General features: G+C 36.7%; 1 protein-coding gene across 3 annotated transcripts in view; it reads right to left on the bottom strand.

The window, feature by feature from the left end:
• TLN2 (talin 2) overlaps window positions 1–19159 on the bottom strand; it is a 154137-nt gene that overhangs the window by 101058 nt on the left and 33920 nt on the right. For all 3 annotated transcript variants that reach the window (XM_030456686.1, XM_030456687.1, XM_030456688.1), the window contains one exon: window positions 9868–9948. The gene's annotated coding sequence lies outside the window, so the exon portion shown is untranslated. The remainder of the gene's footprint in view (window positions 1–9867; window positions 9949–19159) is intronic.

Genomic DNA, 19159 nt, shown 5'->3' with positions numbered 1-19159 from the left:
CCAATATGGCAGTCAATAACTAAGATCTTTGAAGAAGCCTCCCAGGCTTTTGTTCTTATTTTGCAAGAACACTGAAGGAGAAGGCTGAAAACAGGACACACCAGTTCATGAAGAAGAGAATTAACATCCTTTTACTAGGTTCCTCCCCAAATAAAGTGTTATGTTGTAGAGATAAAACCTTTGCAGAGACTTCTTGGAGGGATAGTAGTAAATATATACTACATGTCTGAGACAGTGAAGAAATTTTGGCTTGCTGTGGTGTTGTGTATATTTTATATTGTGGTTTTTTTGTTGTTGTTGCTGTTGGGTTTTGTTTGTTTCTTTTTAAGAAGTTTGTTGTTGGGAGAGGTTTTTTCCTTTTTTTTCCCTTAAAGCAAAGAGAACTGCTTATAATCTTGGCCCATCACAAGAGCTGCTCCTTATATGGGATATATACTTACACACCTTCAAATATATTTTCTGATTTCTGGTAATCTAGGAGTACAGATGTAAATTATAACCTAAGAATTAAAATGAAAGATTAAAAATATTTTGTTTTCTGTGGAAGAGGTAAATTGATACAAAACTGATTTTCCAAAGCTATGGATTGAGTATTTGAAGCACTTCATCCACAGATTCTAAATCATACTAATAATAGCGATAGGTTGAATGACCACGTGGGCTTTTCAGCCCATTACATAGTTCTATAAATTCATCCTTATTTCAACTGTGAAACGTTATTGTGTTCTGAACTATAATTTTTAAGCTTATGTCTACATTTACAACCTTCAAGCACATTCACTTTCAGGGCTTTTTTTAACCAGAAGAATTCAAAGCCACTACCCAGTCCTGAACAATGCCTGCCACTCTTGGCAACCAACCCAAAGTAGGATGTAATAAACCACTTAATAGTTCATATTTCAGTCATTAAATGACAGTGCTAAGATATGACTTCTTGGGTTCACCTACTGTGGTCTAAATATTACTCTATATTTTTTTTCCCAAGTCACATGTCTAAGCAGAGTTTAGAATGTTACTAGTTTTTACAGCAATATATTCTACCCATTCAATAGAAAATCAAGGCTCTTTTTCTTCTAAAACAGTATTGATAAATTGCAGATAAAAGTGTCATGGTAAATCACAAAGATTCCACTGCTGCTTTCCTTCTACATTCTACCCTGAACATCACCTGATGCTGCTCTGGCACTTTCTTTTCACGTTCTCTAAGGAGAACAGCAGTCAACAGTTACTTTATTCGTACTCCACTTGATTAACTACCTTAGGGAGCCTGAATGCAACTAATGGTATGCTCTATAAAGCTCTATAAATAACCTTCTTCATTCATTATGAAAACTGAACCACTGAATAAAATAAAATCCACTTAGCTACTGAAACCCTCCAAGATAAATCCATGTTGATCATTTCATCAACATCCACAATTAGCTGGAATAGACAAGTCTCCAGAAACAGATTTGCTACACAGTAGGTTTTGATCCATTTATCACAACAAACAGTTAATACAACTATTTAATGCAGTTCATTAAATACGGGAGGTAAAAAAAAAAAAAAGAAGAAATGCTTATAAAATATAATCTGAAGTAATTCAACTGTAGTCCAGCAAGTCAGCATTTCACCTGTTGAAGTAAGCCCATAAGAATTTGAATGAGGACTACAAAGAACTGGGTAGCCATGCTGACAGCCAACCAGGCAGCTCCATGATGACCTTTATCTGCCCATACAGAATCTTCATAAATTCAAGATGAAGGTGAAGGGATTCCTGACCTGGAAAATCATTTTTTCTTGCAGGCTCATTTGGAAAGCAGGATGCTTGGAAAAAGCTCAGACATTTAGTGAAAAATTAGGTTGACAGCTTAGAAACTGATTGTCATCTATATTAAGCAAAGCCTGGCAGAGCAAGTCCCAGTCAGAAAGTTACAGCTACTCTTCAGGCAACCTGACTCAAGTTTCCTCTGTTCAAGTATACAAAGTGCACTAAAATTCATTCTCTATTAAAAAGGTCATACACAGTAAGATAAAATGCAGTTTAAAACGTGTGGTTCAAGATAAATCCAAATGCTTGAGCTACCATTTTTACTTAAACCTTCAGTGTTTGCAGAGCTTGTCAGGAATGCAAATGGTAACAAAATCACTGTCATAGGAATCATTAATTTCCATAGTAAATTTTGTCCTAAGACTGTGTTTTATAAAGAAAAACAAAGTAAAAGAAAAGGGCAGCTAAAGGTACACTGAATGTTATCTGTTTCTCACCAGGATGCAAGTCAAAAACTTGACATATCAGTTCCAACCCACCCATCCCAAATGTTCAGCATGCAACATAACAAGGATTCCCTAATCCACTACCTTCTTATAAAACTGATTGATACTGATGCTTCAGTCGTCTTGTTAAACCCTGGCATCATGTGCTTTTAGTACAGGTCAGACACTTATTAGAACAATAAAACCACTGGTCCAAAAGTAAAGTGTATTCTGCTGATAGCCTACTGTGAAAAGGCAGTTAATGGAAACTAATTAAGTATATGCAACATAGACAGAAACTTAAGATTTACTCAGAGTTAGACATGAAGCGGCCATTCAAGAATCTACTATATACTAATGCACACTTAAATACAAACAGCTGTCAATCAGACAGTATTTGAAAGCACATAAAAAGACATATGGTATAGCTGACTATAAAAGGTCTGTACTACTGATATCTCTGATACTTTAAGTATCTGACCCTCTGACCTCTAAATATAACATTTTATAGACTTACTTTCTGCATTAATATTTAGGCACCTCTTATTGGGACTAACATCAAGTATTTCTGCTGCAACTATCAGACATTTTAGATTTAAGCATGTAGTGTAAGCAGAACTCTGCTGCCATTGTGGACATCTCTGCTTGAAACAGAATGAAGCACAGAACAAAGAAAATGAGTGAAATGGCATGGCTGATGCTAAGCCCAGATTAGGATAAGAAAAAAAAAATGTCCCAAGGTTAAAACTGCAAAAGAGTCAGTGTCAACCTAACAGCCAAGCTGGCAGCAGTACTTGAGCAGAATTTGTTGCAAGCAAAATAACTCCTTGTTGTATTCCTAATATGAGCCACAGAACATATGGTTATGGGCCTGTAGTCAAAATGGAAAAAAAACAGCTATGTGCTTCCCACAGACACTTTTCAGACTCAGAGACACATTTTTGGTGTCACTTACACAGTGCTACCAGTGCTGAAATTTAACATTAATTTGTCCCTGCAAATCAACTGTATGAGAATGGTGATCTTACTGGCTCAAAGCAATGCAACTATTTTGTACACAAAACATTACTGAAGAAGCCTCAGACACTGCAACTGAGTAGTGAAAGAAATACTTGCAAAAACAACCCTGAAAAGACATCAAGTGAAAATGTAAGCTATTATATGCTATTCCTCTCTGCATCTTTCAATACTGCTTATCACAAGTTGCATGAAAAGGCAAGTTGTCCAGGATGAAATGGTCAAGCAAGTTGACAAGAACAATTCACTAACGGCATTACTTCAACATTTGCTTTACACATCTGCATCCATTGGAATTACCCCACAGGCTGCTGAGCTGGTTCTCAAAGTGTGGGATGTTAGAAGCCAAGACACTTCGCTTGAGATCAATTACAACATCTGTGAATGGGGTGTTTTTCCAAACTTCAACTATTACCCTCAGACTAAATCAGGTTTCAAAGAAACAGGTATACAAAAGGACTAAGAGTCAACACAACAACAGGTATCAACTCAGTTTACCAGGTTGGTTTTCTTCATTAGCATCATGTGAATATTTTAGCACACTTTCTCTCCATCCAATGCTGCAAATAAGTATTTGAATCTAAATTATAATTAATTATAGTTAATCCAGCTATATTTTTACCTCTTACTCTGGTTGCAATCCAATCTACTGTAGTACTATGCAGAAAATTTTTGTGAACAAGCAATCACAATTTGGAAACAAAATGACATTAGCACAATTTCTGCATTAGTCATCATTCTTTATCAATTTTCTTGTATCACAGGTAAGTAGTTTTACAACAAAAACCAAAAAACAAAAACAAACAAAAAAACCCATAAAACCCAACAATTAGGATATTGGCAAAAGCAGGAATACTAATCCAATATACATCCCTCACTAGACAGGTGGTCACACAGAACTGTGAAAATTTTACCATATCCTGGCAAATGCTGGGGAAGTACATGTAACACTTCACATAGAGACTACAGCTCAAATAATGCATTTGTAAAGCATGTCAAATTGAAAAATAGCAAATCATGCAGCCTCCTTCCAACACATTTAAATAGCTACTAAAAAAAGCTTTTCCTGTCCTTCCTCATCACCTACATGATATTTACTATGAATGCATTTACCAATCATAGTTTACAATATGTGGAATGCCAATAGATTTGCAGATGGTATTGCAGCAAGCTTGAATGAGCTTAGTGCATGCTGCCTACATTTACTTTCCATTTACATATGCTAGAAACTGAACAGAGGAGGAGGAAGAGAAAACCAGGGTGTCTCAACACTTAACCATTTCATACTGTCTTGATTTTTTTAAAATATAAGGTTTCTGCTAGAGTGTTTTTCTTTGCTTTTGATTACTTAATATGTATTTCTTCAGGTAAGAACACTTTTTCAACAGAAGAATGACAGAATGGCTAGTACAAATAACTGATTAAAACATGTAGAGGGCTTAAGAGAAAAAGAGCAGCCAAGGAAAGGAACAAGACATAGCAATAGGCTGCAGAAGGCTCATTTACTACCAGAATCATCAACACTAATGAGAATACAAGAGCTAAGCAAGGACAGTACACTTGAACCTGTCAAACCAACATCTCTGACAGCCACAAAACAGGAGAGCACAGAGACTGACACACATGAGAAAGCTAAAGAAGGCCAGAGCAAATATTTCAAGCAAGCACTGCAGCATTCCTTTTCACTTCACCTTTAAGAATATTCCATATGTTTAAAGTGAAAACTCACAGCTACTGGATAAGGAGGAAACTGCAGGTTAGTATAATCCTTATGAAAACTTCTGACTGTGTTTATTTCTGAATATGCTTAAACTTGAGAAAAACCTAAATCTCTACAGAGACCAGAATCACACTTCAAAGCAGCTGCTACTCCTAAAAGAGACAGAAATTAAGAAATCATAAAACACTAAACTTTTATCAGGGTGTAACAGTGTGTGCAAACATTCCATGTCAATTAGATTATACTTAACCTAACACACTGCCAACTGTGTTCTAATCTAAGGTCAAACCTCCTCCTACATCAAATGTACTCAGAAAGAGACTATGGCAGTGATCTTACCAAAAAACTCAATCAGATTGGCAGAGCTGAAATAGCTGAGCCTGCATTCAGATATTCCAGAACACTGGATGATTGTGTCATGTGACTATTAGTTCTCCTAAGTGTCTAAAAATGCCTTGCCCAGACAGAGCAGGAATGCTCAGGATGTGTGCTATATATGAAGAACACAATGATTCTACAAGCAAACACATACGTGAGCATGTATAGGAACAGATCTGTCTGAACACACACATACACACTTGCACACACCACCAAAACCACAGGATGTTAGATTGGCCATTATTTGTCACATAAGTATAAATTCATAGCAACAACAAAATGCATTTAACTCCAGCTACCGCTATAGAATTACCAAGTGCCTTCTCCACAGAAACCATTTCTCCAGATAACTCAATTTCTTAAGTCAGAAGAAAATGATGTACCAGGACCTCTTCAACCTCAGCTGATGAAGGAGAAGTTTTAGTGGGGAAATTCATAGATAAACTAGATGACAAAGGAATCAACACCATCTTGGACCACTACATACCACTCCTATCTGCACTACGTACTGCCTCCTAGAAGATTCAAGTCACCAGCCTTGGCAATGTACCCAAAAAGACCAGAGGGCAACAAAAACGTTACTGCATAGAAAGGAGAGGGTTTCATTTCCAAGTGCAGGTGGGAGACATAATCTGTCACTGTTTATGTCAATTCTGGCCAGCAGCAAATTGAAAACCAACCTGAGATCCTATTTACAATTATACAGATACAATTTCCTAACGAAAGACACGAAATTCCAGCTAAGGCTTCCAGTTGTTTCAGTTGGGATCAACCTTAAACCTTTGCAGTAAGGAGACAGTCTTCTCCAGAGGGATAGTCTTCTCCAGGAGGAAAGGTGTTTTACCTAATGGCTGCTTAGATGGGAATGAGAGGAATGTCTTAAAATCAGAAGTGTTTGAAGAGCTGCTGGAATTCAAGCAACTGAGCTGCAAATCAGGGACAGACACTGACTTACTCTCCCTGTTGGGTTGCTGCCTGCAAACAGGTTTTTCCATTAAAAAAGGTCTTATGCTAAGGAAGACTACAATAAGTAGGGCAGCAAGATTTCCCAGCTGGAAATTTCACAGGTTCACCAATGATTCTAAATATACAGTCTGAAAACACCTCCTTCTCAGATCACATCCTTGAAGGTAAAAACCACGACAAAATGATTTCACTGCAACTTAGTTGAAAGGCTTAAAAGCACCAGCTGAACATCTGTTTTTCACTCCCACATATTATAATTCCTGTTTCTCATTTCCCAGTTTCAGAGTAGTGTTGAGTGTTTAATTTCTGCAGACATCACATAGCCAAATTGATTTAGGTTTTTTATATCCTTTCTAGGGGATACCAACTCTTACTCCTGTGCCAAAACTTTCATTTTTACTGCTGACTTTCACAGTAAGTTGTGGGCACTACTGAAAGAAATCCATGAAAGACAAAATAGAAAATAAGACACTTGGATAAACAACAACATGGAGAACAGCTGTAGAGGCAGATTCATTCTTTCCATCTCCATGTAAAACCTTTCCAAATCCAAGCAGTCACAGAAGCATTGAATTCTGTTTATCAAAAGATGAAGGCTCAAGTTCCTACCCAGCACACAGAGTTGGTCTGGAAACAGTACTAATGAGAAATGAAAGACTGTTCACAAGGTCCTGATGTGACATATTAAGTTTAATATTTATTTTCTTTTAAGCAGTTAGATGGGTTTTGAAAATAATTCGTGGCTTAAATGAACAGTAATTTGAACAGAATCCCTAAACCCAAGCTGCTATTTAATGTTGTGAAAATTCAGCAAGTTATAAATCATTATTTAAAACTACAGTATGTTTGATTAATGTGGCCCTAACTTCATGCTTTAACAACACAAGGAGAGGAATATTTCTAAACAGAAACCCATATCCATTCTTATCTGATCTCATCAAGGTCACCTTCTCCTTCACACCATGCAAAGCACTATGTTTTGCACTGTTTGTTACAAACATAGCATGCTATTACTGCAGCAAAAAACAAAGCACAACGTATATGGGCAGGAAGTTATGGCAATACTTAAGAAAGATTAGTTAATTATTTTAGTATCTATTACCATCTGGATAAACAAATAGACCACAACTGTAGGAATAGATATCTTGGTCACAATCAAACCATCAAACAATTCAGCTTTATTTTTAAAAACAGGCTAGTAAAAAGGTATTAAACTGACTGGCATGGTAAAAGACATGTTTAATCATACTCCAAGTCTCCAAGCTTTAGAAGTACTGCTTAGCTTTGATATACAATTTATATTTCAGGTGTGTAAGCACAACCACACTAATACCACAAAATAAAGCATGCTCCTGTGTGCATGTACAATACAAGCACGTAGACACCCCTAAAAATCATCATGGCTTTTAAGCATTGCATACCACCAAGAAAGTCCCCAGATGAAAAGGGCCTGAAGAGAACACATATTTCCCTAATGCACCGGCCAGTGCAATGAGTGCACTCAAGGAGAAAGCCCTCCTCCATCTTTTTCTCCACTATGATCACTGACTGGATGGGTGACTGCTTTAGTTTTAAATTTAAGACCTCGACAAAAGACATGAGGCATTTAAAATATAACCTCCTTATAGTTACTGCAGGCTCAGCATTGCTAATCAACTCCAGCTACAAGAGAAGGCTCACTGGATTTCTTACACTGAATTACCTATTTACAGGATTATTAATAATGCAATGCTTCAAAAATCTGAAGCAATCCTACCCATGGATTAGCAGCAGGATATAGAGAAAATAATGAATGGAAAACTTGGAAAAAAGATTTAGTATAATTGCTGATACTAGTGCCATTATCTCACTGTCTTTTTGGAGGGCAAAGGGGATACTATCACAGTTGATAAAAAGTGCCACAAGTCACTGATTTTTACAAGATGACTATCAAAAGATAATTAGAATTAAGCATTGTGCTAAATCCTAGATTACATACCTGAATGATGCATTCACACAGCATTTCAACGTTTAAACCATCACTAGAATTCTTATCCATAAACATGAGATTTATTGACCTAATTTTTCAAGCCTTCCACATCCTTCTTACAGAAATGTTTCATTACAGGTGAAAGTCCTTTCATGCTGTTGTATTTCATTTGCTTGCACAACTTCAATTCATTCCCCCTAGATGTCCCTTACTGTAGCCAGACAAAGCAGGAATGAAATATTCTCCTGTCTAGCACTTTTCTTGCCCACAACTATCTAATTTGACACCACAACTTCGGAATCCACTCCATATTTTTTCATTAAAGAGATTTCTTCAAGGTTCCAAGCTCTAGTTACATCCTATTCTCCCGGTATAAAACATACACTTCATACAAAATAGGAAGAAAAGCACCAAAACACTGAAATTTCACAGAGAAAATCACCAAGCAGGCCAGGTATGAAAGGCAGGAATCTGTTCAGCAGCAATGTTAGTTCTATTGCAGTTTCTTTCTTGCTTATTATGTGCTATGTCACAAATATTCTTCATTGGAGTACCCTTTTCTTCTGGAAGGTACACTACTGCAGTTGCTCTAAGTGCAATTTCACTGTTCAGGTGACACTGTTAACAAAACAGCACCAGTGAACTGAAAACCTTGCCTGGGGGAATCCTTTAAGAAGAAATATTTCACAAAAGAAGGAATATTTCACAAAGCACCTGTTTTGTCTGATGAGTAAGTAGTTACCAATCATCACACCCATGACGAAAAGTGTATCCTCAATAACTATTTACTCTTTAATGATTTTATTTCATTTAACCTTGCCCTTAGACATATCTGATATACAGAGTCGTGCTGTAAAATAAAAAGTAAAAGTTCACTAAAGACTTATTTCAAGTATGGAGAAAAGCAGGACAAAATTCCATTAGCAGCCTTTTAGCACTACAAGCACCATTTCCAGCAGAGCAGTCAAAGCCAGAGGCACATTCAGAACAGTAATGTATACGAGGTCAAAATAACCTGAACAGATTAATCTGGATTAATTTTCATTAACATTTTGCTTAAAGCCAGTCTTACCATTATGTGACATTCTCTTCTCAAAACATGACTGTGAAGAAATGGTAATGTACCTACAAAGTTATTCTAGTAAGGATTTTCCATATTGTTTCTACCACCTCTCTTACGTATATTAAGATGAAACAAAGTTAAGTCATCATCTCAGCTATTCCTCCTCATACCAGTGAAAGGCACGGCCCTTATTCCTAAGCCTCAGAGAACTCATTTATATGATCATATTCTCCAGTTTCCCTGGAAACTGTTTAAAAATAGTGAATAACTGTACTGGTCAGCTTAGACTCCTGGCCATTAATTGTAATGTTTACTTGGAGCTTCAATATTCATGCATCACATTACTTTTTCAGCTTGATTTCTCTCTTCACAACCACAGCACCAGCTGCATGTATTTCATGCATTTTCTAACAGAAAATATTAAATTCACATGGACAGGCATCAGATAAAAGTTTCTAATTACTGCATGAGCTTTTATGTCATTAGATGTGTAATAGAGAACATTAAACAGAATCTTACCTCAAAATTAAACTTCATTTAATAGAAAATAAGCTTGACAAAGTACTGCTTGACCATGTGGAATGCTTCCAGTAACTGGATCTGTAACACAAGATAAAAATAAGTTACTTTCTTATCCTCATTCCATTGATTTCTAGTTTTAAGTACCTTTTGCCAACTCACTGCAAAGGAAGCGGCTCAGAAAGTTTTAAGTTTCCTTTTCTCTTTGTGAGTCAGAATTTGTTGACAAATTAACAGCTTTAAGTTGAAGAAAACAACATGAAATCCAGGCTTCCAAATTACTCACACTTTTAAAATCTTGTAATAAGAATAAATGAAGTCCAAGTTTATACAGATAAATACCTTGAAATTGTTTATTTACTTAACAGAAAACTTTCAGCACAAGTCTGGGTGTTAACATAAATTAAACAACCACACAGGTCTCAAAGACATCTGATTCTGCATTAACCATACTCTCCTATGGATTACTGTCACTGTGTGGAGTAACTTGGAAAACAGCACAGTAAAAGCCTCTAAGCAATTTCCCTTCACACAGAGTCCCATTCTGAGAGTTCAATTGCAGAAAAATAAAAATAGTGCTAAGAGTTCTGGTTTATTTTAAAAGATGATAGAAACTCCAAGGTTTTGTTCCACTTCAGGAAGTGGGTTTGTTGTTCGGGTGTTTTTAGGCTTTGTCTGTTTAGACCTAGTTTTCTTTTTCCTAGGTGCATTTGTTAGTTTTTACTCTATGAAGAAAGAGCATATAACTTGAATACTCATGAGGAATGGCTAAGTCAGTTTGAATACCAAAATAAATTGCAAATTTACAATTGCAAAGTTCACAAAACTGATCTCTTTTCCAAACACAGTAATACGTCTGCACAAACAGAAGATGGCCTAAATCTTGCTTCTAGTGAAGGCCCAAGTACATTCTGTGCATGCAGACTGAAGCTAAGGAAGGCTTTTACCCCAGATTTACATCTCTTGGTTGCAGTTTTACTGCAACCAAAAAAATGAGATGAAGTTCTGATCCACAACAGCTAAGATTTAAAACTAGCTTAGGTAGCAAGTCAGAAAGACCAGGAAGTTAAACAAGAAAGTTACACAGGTATACAGCTATGGAATAGGGAATGCCTCTTTGCTAACAAAAGCTAAACAGAAACAACTGAATTTTAAAAATGTTTCAACAGGAATACATTCATCATAGGACTTCAAAGCAACATCAGCTGTATGGCAACATAATATCCACAGGTTAACAGATTTGCTGCAGATCAGAGTAAAGTCTGTAATTTAACAATTAATTCACCATCCAGTGCAACACCTGCATTGTAGTAGTTTACTACTTTGAAATTTCGACCCCTAATCCACACTCATTCATCTTTTTAATACCTACCAAGTCTCCAGTAATGCACAAAGAACACACAATAAAGCTAAGGTGTGCTGCCAGCTTGCACCTCATGGAGTTTGTGCTAATTTAAGGTCAGGATAAAAGGTCAGTGCACAGCATGACTGCATGCCCTTAGGTGGCTATGTCAGTGTATAATGGATTTATCTGTAATGCAAGTATTTGTAATACATTAACATGCCAAGCTCCTGTTGAGTACAGCCGGTGAATTTGCCAGACACCCCACTGCCTGGAAACCACTATTTACCTCTCCACACTCACACATTTTCACTTTCAGTCCTCCCTTAACAAAGACATCAGAAGCCCTTTCAAACCCCCTGGGTCTGAATGCACCAAGTACTAGCTGGAAGCGTCTTCACCTCTATTCATAGCATTCATCAACTACATAATGACACTTATTAGACTTGTATCAAACAAATCAGTGTCTGAAGAATGTACCACACCTCAGGGACAACAAAACCTGATGCCGCAGAGAATAGAGTCACCACTGCAGTATTATTACTTTCTAGTTACACCAAGAGGTTCCCACAAATAAATATTCCAATTTAATACGCACTGTTCGCTTAACATAATTGTGATTTAAATGGTTGGGAAATCTACTCTTTTTGGATGCAGTTCCATAACTGAACTGTTATTTTATCAGCTCTTTTTTTCAAGCTATAAACCAAATATGGTGAACTAGAAATTTATAGTAGGGTGAACTAGAAATTTATAGTAGTTTATCAGGGAGGTCTATCTACTCATCTAAGAGTTAATGAGAAACATGACCGGGAAGCAAAGACGTGAAAGAACTTCTCTCAACATTTTACATTAAGGGAAGGAATAACACAATGCATTTGCACATCCAATCAGAACCTAACGAGTAGGATATCATGTTTTAAAATTGCAACTTCATTTATGAGATGTTCAGTTATCTGAATATTTAACAGTAGAAAAATGAACATATCTTATGGAGTCAGAAAAACAAAAATTGCTTATACTATACTATGTTTTGAGCCTGAGCTAGCTTAAAAAGAATGTGACTGCAGAAAGAACATTAATTTTTCAAGTGGGTTAATGACTGCTGAAATAGCCATATATTTTTTTACTTACCAACTGGAGCTAAAGAGAGCCTAAAAACTATTAATCACTGTTTGTTTATTCTATTGTCCTCACTTCCTGGAATGTAGTCAGAGATGGAACTCGACAGCCCAACAGCCCAGTCAGCAAATCAGCTGCCCTGAACCCTGGATTTGCTCACAGCATGAGCCTACTTACTATCATTCTTAACCTATTGTGGGATGGGAGCAGTGAGTGCATAAAGCACCGAATTCTGGAAGTTTACACAATATTGAATAGGGCACTGTGATAATTCAGAGTATTTTTTAGCATTAGTTCCCTGCCACATGCACCCCTTCCCCCCCTCCCCTCCCCTCTCATCCCTCCCTATTCTCAGCTGCAGCTACATTTCTATGCAGTGTTTTTGGTTCCAGTGTTAGTGATGTTATTTATAGAACAAGGTGACTGAATACAATAAAGCAATGAAGTCGAATGTACTTTCACCATTCCATTGCAGAATGGGACATGGTGAATTAGAGGTAAACTATAATTCTGCCCTTTGTAGGTATTTCCTAGGTTTTCTGCATTCTCAATATTTTTGGATGGTAACAGTTTAATTCAGTAGCATTTGGCTTACAGGTTCACTGAGACTAAAAGGAGAAATTCCAGTATCTTTGTATACTACATTTTTTCAATGTGTGAAATATTTCTGGCTATTTATTTTCCTTTGGGTTTATATGCATCTTCCTATACTGTGTCTGGTGGAGGATTTTGTGGTTTGGTTTTTCTCCAGTTTTGTTTGTTGTTCATTTGCTTTTAGTGTTTGTTTGTGGGGATTTATTAAATTTCCTTATTGTTGTTAGCCAAGCACTACTTTAAAAGCAACACAAAATACATGGGGTTCACTATACAAAGCATGGATTCCCATGTTTTCATCTTGTTGGCATTCATCATATTACTGTACCACCCCTGCTAAATTAATCTGCTAATAGTTTTGTATTTTGAGCTATATACAAGAGAATAGTTTCTTTTTTTTTTCCAAGTCAGTAGGACATTTAGGACTATGATGTATGCTCCATGCTTCAAAACTTTATGTTCCTTGTACACAATAAAGACATGGAATGATATTTTAAGCTGGTACCCATTTAGATGTTTTGTAGCGTGTGACTTCTTTCAGTACTTAGTTCCTCCACTTATCTGTCTCTTTTTAATATTTTCCTACAAAGGAGTAAATTACTACAAGGATATAAAATAGGCAGTGTTATGAGGCACAGATATTTTAATAATAATCTTCAGAGCCTGAATCCCTGCTGCCAGTTCTATCCCCATAACACACAGCTGAATTCCACCTAAGAGGTTTAAGGAGAGGATGGAGGAATACAGCCCATGTAGCCACATACACTACACTGCAAAGAACATATTCAACAGGACTGGACATGATCTCCAAACTATACCCAACAGCAGATTCCTACCTTCCTTCAGAACTTCTCAGTGACTTACAACTTTGATTCCTTTGCATCCTGAACCTGGATTTCAGCTCCATGTACTCAAAATAACCACAGGAATACAGCTCCTACCCTTCTTTGAAGTGTTTTCTCTTTTCTCTCCTTCTAAAATATCTCTGATCAGCACAACAAACAAAATACTTTCTGTAACAAAACTTTCTGAGAACACACACTACTAAACATGTTCTTGTGGGATGGTCTGCAACATGCTTAAGCAGGACACTGCTAAATGAGGGTTCAATAACATTGCAGAGTTTACAATGGATTAGCTTTTAGTCAGCTCTGTAAAACAAGCAGAGGAAGCAGGAAGCATCTTCATTGGGCAAAGATGACATAGTGCCCACTTCAGATCAGTTCCTCTATTCTAATATAGTTAAGAGTACAAGAAGGTTTCAGAGTGTGCTACTACACCAAGTTTATGTAGGACCTGTGACTATATCAGAGCAGTAATTGGTAGAAACTGGTTCTGCTATAATACAAAGTTCTTTTTTGATGTAATGCTTGACATTATGTCTAACTTCATGGACAAGGATCTTCTCCACTGAAGAAAAACCATCCACATGAATGCTAAAGAACAATCATTCAAAAGTTTGCCTTGCAGTGAAGGCTGCAACCAGTCTTCTAGACCTTGATTTCCCATTCTTATTAAATGCAAAAATGTTGAGTTACTTTCTGCTGGCAAACATAACATTCATGCCAAGACATCAGGCCTACTTGTAACAAGTGTAATAAAAAGTTAAAATAAAAATACCATAAACTTAAGTGAGTTAATATTTTGGAATATATGGAAGCACCAAGTAACACATATTTCAGGTTCTGTTTCAAGTTAAAGGTGATATTCTGCTCAACAGCACTGAGAGGCATCTGAAGTAAAGAAATTGAGGGATGAGACATGACTAAAAATATACTTGAAAGCTAAATTAACTTAAAGGTTGTCTGAGTATTTACTGGAAATAGCCATAAGCCTAATTAAAACTGGACAGACATACAAGTTTACTTATCAAACTGACATTAAAAACCAACAGTAATGTTTTTGTGCAGTAGTTCAATAAAGGAATTTTCACAACCAAAGCAATCTCTGGCATTTACCACATTAAACTTTCTTGTAACCAACAGCTGTATTTTTGCAGGTGATTTCTGAGACCAGATATGTTACCTCCCCTGCTAAAGCATAGCATAGCATACACAAACGCAACTGAAAACAACCCACTGAATTTAGGCATGTTGGATAAACCCACAGGCTAATTGCAGCTATGCCAAGGCTCTGCTTTCTTGAGGCAGGCTGGCTCAACCAGGGTAACACAGCAGCAATTGCCAAGCATCAGGGGTATCCAGCATGGTATTCTGAGATCAAGCACGTGGGTACATGCACTCCATGCCACAAAAAGTGCATGAAGTGCATCACAGAAACACAACTAGGGAAAGAGTCATTTCCTCCTATCTACTGTGAACCATTATTCAGAGTGTAACAAGGAGCTTGTAGAAATCTTAGCCTGATGCTCCTTCAAGAAGCTCTCACACCAAAAATTTTTGAAGTGGCTTGTATTAGGTTTTAATCTAGGCAACAGTTCCTTATTAAAAGGCACTGCAATAAAACTAAGTATTTTTAGTAAACATTCTTCTTAGATACCATAACTATGCTAGCCATGAAACACTGAATAACCATAGCTCACCCATTACTACACTCTTCTTGGTGAATGAGAAGTTATTAAATTGAGACTAAAGCCACCTGTATGGCTGGAGTCATACCTATTGATTTTTCAAGTTTTAGGCATTACACTGCCATGAAACTGGAAGTTTTTATAGATGCAGAAGACTAACAGAAGGAACACTGCACATCAACCCAGAACTTCTGCATTTAGTTTTGTCACATGTAAGTTGTTTAGAAACAAAGAACACCCACATACTTTGCTAGTATTCTTACTAAGGCTAAAAACAGGCTACAAAGGCAATACTTATAAGCACCCTATATCCCAAAATGGCGGCTGCAGGTAAATCAGTTCTTAATAGTATTAATTGAAATAAAACATTTACCTTTGAATTCAGCTTTAATTACCTTTCTTTTTCCTCAGAAACTTATTACAGGAGATGTTCAGTATAGTGGAAAATCCATTTCCAAAAAGCAAAGCGATAGGCCATGTTATTTCTTGCCCTTCCTCTCCACCAGACACATGAGCTATTACTTACACTTTTGGTTTGAGAAACTACCATTTCTAAGATCATAAGACAGGTTTCCCCACTCTCCCTAAGTAACAGGGCCACTCAGGGCTCTCTCTGCTCCAAACCATCCAGCATTCGATCTACATTTTCTTCCCCTGTACCTCACAGATGGTGGTAGCTCAGTCCTGCACAAGTCTGAGAAAAGTCAGCTGGAGCATAGAGAAATCTCTATGCAACTATTACTTCACTCTATCAGCTCATATTGTTTTGTAGCTTCTCTTTTCAATCTTTGCAGAATCCTGCACATATAGGCTTACAGGAGGTTTTGAGGAGGTCTGAAAAGACAGAACAGGTAAATTTTGCAGTACAAGAGAAAAGTATAACATTAATGTCCTCGCAACACTGCGGGTTTGTACACAGCAGAAAAGTGCCTGTTGTGATCATCTAAAGTCATCTATACTATATTTTCAAAATTACGTAAATCTCAGATCTCTTACCTCATGAGGCTAAGACAACTTTCTGTGATTAATATAAATGTCTTGCCATGTTTTCATGAAATTGAAGTTTTGATTAGGCCATTACGACTTTCTTCTCGTTCAGGGCTCTTAAAAAACAGTTCTTTGAAAGAAGGGATTACTCAAACTTTATCCTGAACTTCAGCTTCATTTCTAGGTAAGTTAGAAAAAAGGTCTCTAATTTTTTTGTCTAGTTGAAATATAAAACTTTGCTTGATGTGAATAGTTTTTCCTTTTTAGGAAAATAGGGAAATAGGGAAAAAAGGTTTACCAAAAGTTTGATGCCAATTTATTTCAGTTTTTGTTATTATTATGACTGCTACAGAAAAAGTTATAACCAATATTGGCATTCAGTCACACTTGGAAAGTTCATTGTAACATTTTTGCCTGGAGCAGCCTGTCAGCCTGGCATCAACTTGGAAGAGCTTTCCTTTCTTGACAGAAACTAAGTCTGATTGACCCCAAGGAGTGACTGGAAGGCAGTCATGCTTTACTGCCCTCCCTAAGAAACCATGCCTAGGAAGGTGCAACATGTCAAAACCACCTGTTCTTCTGTCATTACATGAATGTCAATCCCCATCCTACAGGAAGCATCCAAAGAACGATGAGTCTCAACCCCCAAGAAGCACGTCAGAATTGCCGTATCTGCAAGGAGTTAACTACAGCTGCCATCAGTTGTTCTTCATTGACTACAAAATCTCTAGCTCTATGGTTGAGCAGAGAACACAGTTTAGCAAAAACAGAGCTAAAGACTGCCTTCAGTCATGTCATGGAAAATGGCAGCTAGTGATGTGAAATAACAGATCTTGTGAAAGAAGTGGACATAGCACTTTCCTCATCAGGGCTCCATTCACACTAACTGTAATGTCTGATCTTTTATGATTTGGAATCTACGCTAACTTTACTAAACCCCTTTACTACCAACCAGAACATTTTTAAGCAGCTTAACAACTGTAAACAAGATGTTAAGCCTATTTTTCATGAGAACAGAAAGTGTAGCTTGCCTTAGAACAGCTGCAGCTCTCTGCTGAATACTAACAGCTGAGCCATGAACACAACTCCACAGTATCATACAGAAATTCCACACCATAAAGTCTATTTTCTTCCCATGCTGTGATACTACACACTCAGGACATCCAGATACGTACTTGCATTCAGGTCAAAATTAATCAAATTTCTCATCCATTTATATCTATATACAGTAGAGCATCCATTCCTCAGCAATCCATCGCAATGATTCACTGGGTCATTGGAAGCTATTGAACCTCAGCAGTTCTATGGCTATATAAGTGAGTGTATTTGCATTATTTTATCAACAAGCATGAAGGCAGCTGTCACAATTAACTACGGTTAAAAAAAAACAAAAACAAAAACAAAACCAACCTCTACTTTACTGTTGTCATGAATCACTCAAGCCTCAAATACTTCTAAATAAGTATGTTTTACAGTAAGTACACATTTCCCCCATCAAACTGCCATCCCCCCAAAGAATGGCATCAATCCATGATCCATTTTAAAACAAAAACAAACAAATACCCCAAAGAAACAAAATCCCTAAACAAACAATTAGCCTAAACTTATAGTTGGGTCAAGAGGAATTTACAGCATACAGTAACATACAAAAAATCCAAAGTCTTAGGAAATTAAAGTAACAGCCTATTACAATGGCTACTACTTCTGTACAACTTCTAAAAATGTTAAAGAAAATACATTAATATTTTAAATAGCCTAACTATGTGCATGGTAGATTTTTACCCTATATAAAGCAAAATTATCATCAGATCCAGGTCTTACAGTAACATCACAAGAAGGACTAACACAAGTGTCTGGTTCCATTCCCTTGCCAATGTTAATTTAACTGTAACACTTTTGAGACACAAAGTTACTGCATGAGCTGAATAAGCAATTTAAAAATAATCTTTAAATGGACAACCCCCTACCCAGAATAAAGTTTTTGTTGCCAATATAATTTCTCTGCAGTATGTTACCAAGACAAGACACCTGCCATTCTAATGGTATAATTTTCAAGCTCTATATTTAGCATAAAATTAGCCAGCTAAATCTGTTCACAACAGAACTATGGTCCATTTACACTGCAGCAGACAAAGCACACAATTTACCTCTTTGGCATGACTAAAAGAAAGTTTGCCAGCTTTCCAAAAATATTCCTTTAAAGTTGGGCTGTTCTACTTTTGCATCCCCAGGGTAGATGTAGCAATAGGTCACACAGACCAGATACCAAGTGTTAGAAATGCAACATCTAATCAAAATACAACTTGGATTTTTCCTTTTTATATTATCCTCACTGTTTTACAAAAGATACTGTTTTTAAAGAGCAGTGGTTTGTAAAATGTCCTCAAGACAAGTTATAATATATACTGAACCTAGGCAACGAATTAACTCCCCTGACAATAAGAAATGTACTGAAACACAAATATACCAAATATCCAGTTCATGCTACCACATAAATTTATCATGTTTGGAAAGAAAAATTATTTTCAATTCAAAACAGAATGATCAAACTCACTAAAACAACCCAAACTTAAAATTCCACCCAATCTTACTATGTCACCAAACCTCTGATCTATCATCTTATCCAGGTCTGTGAGCATTACAGAGGATATCCAAACAAATGAACAGGCCCTAGACCTCCTCAGAATGAAAGCTACTTACCAAAGACCATGCAACTA

Source organism: Calypte anna, chromosome 10, assembly GCF_003957555.1.
Source record: "Calypte anna isolate BGI_N300 chromosome 10, bCalAnn1_v1.p, whole genome shotgun sequence".
Lineage (NCBI taxonomy): Eukaryota > Metazoa > Chordata > Aves > Apodiformes > Trochilidae > Calypte > Calypte anna.
This window is presented reverse-complemented; position numbering and strand designations above follow the sequence as displayed.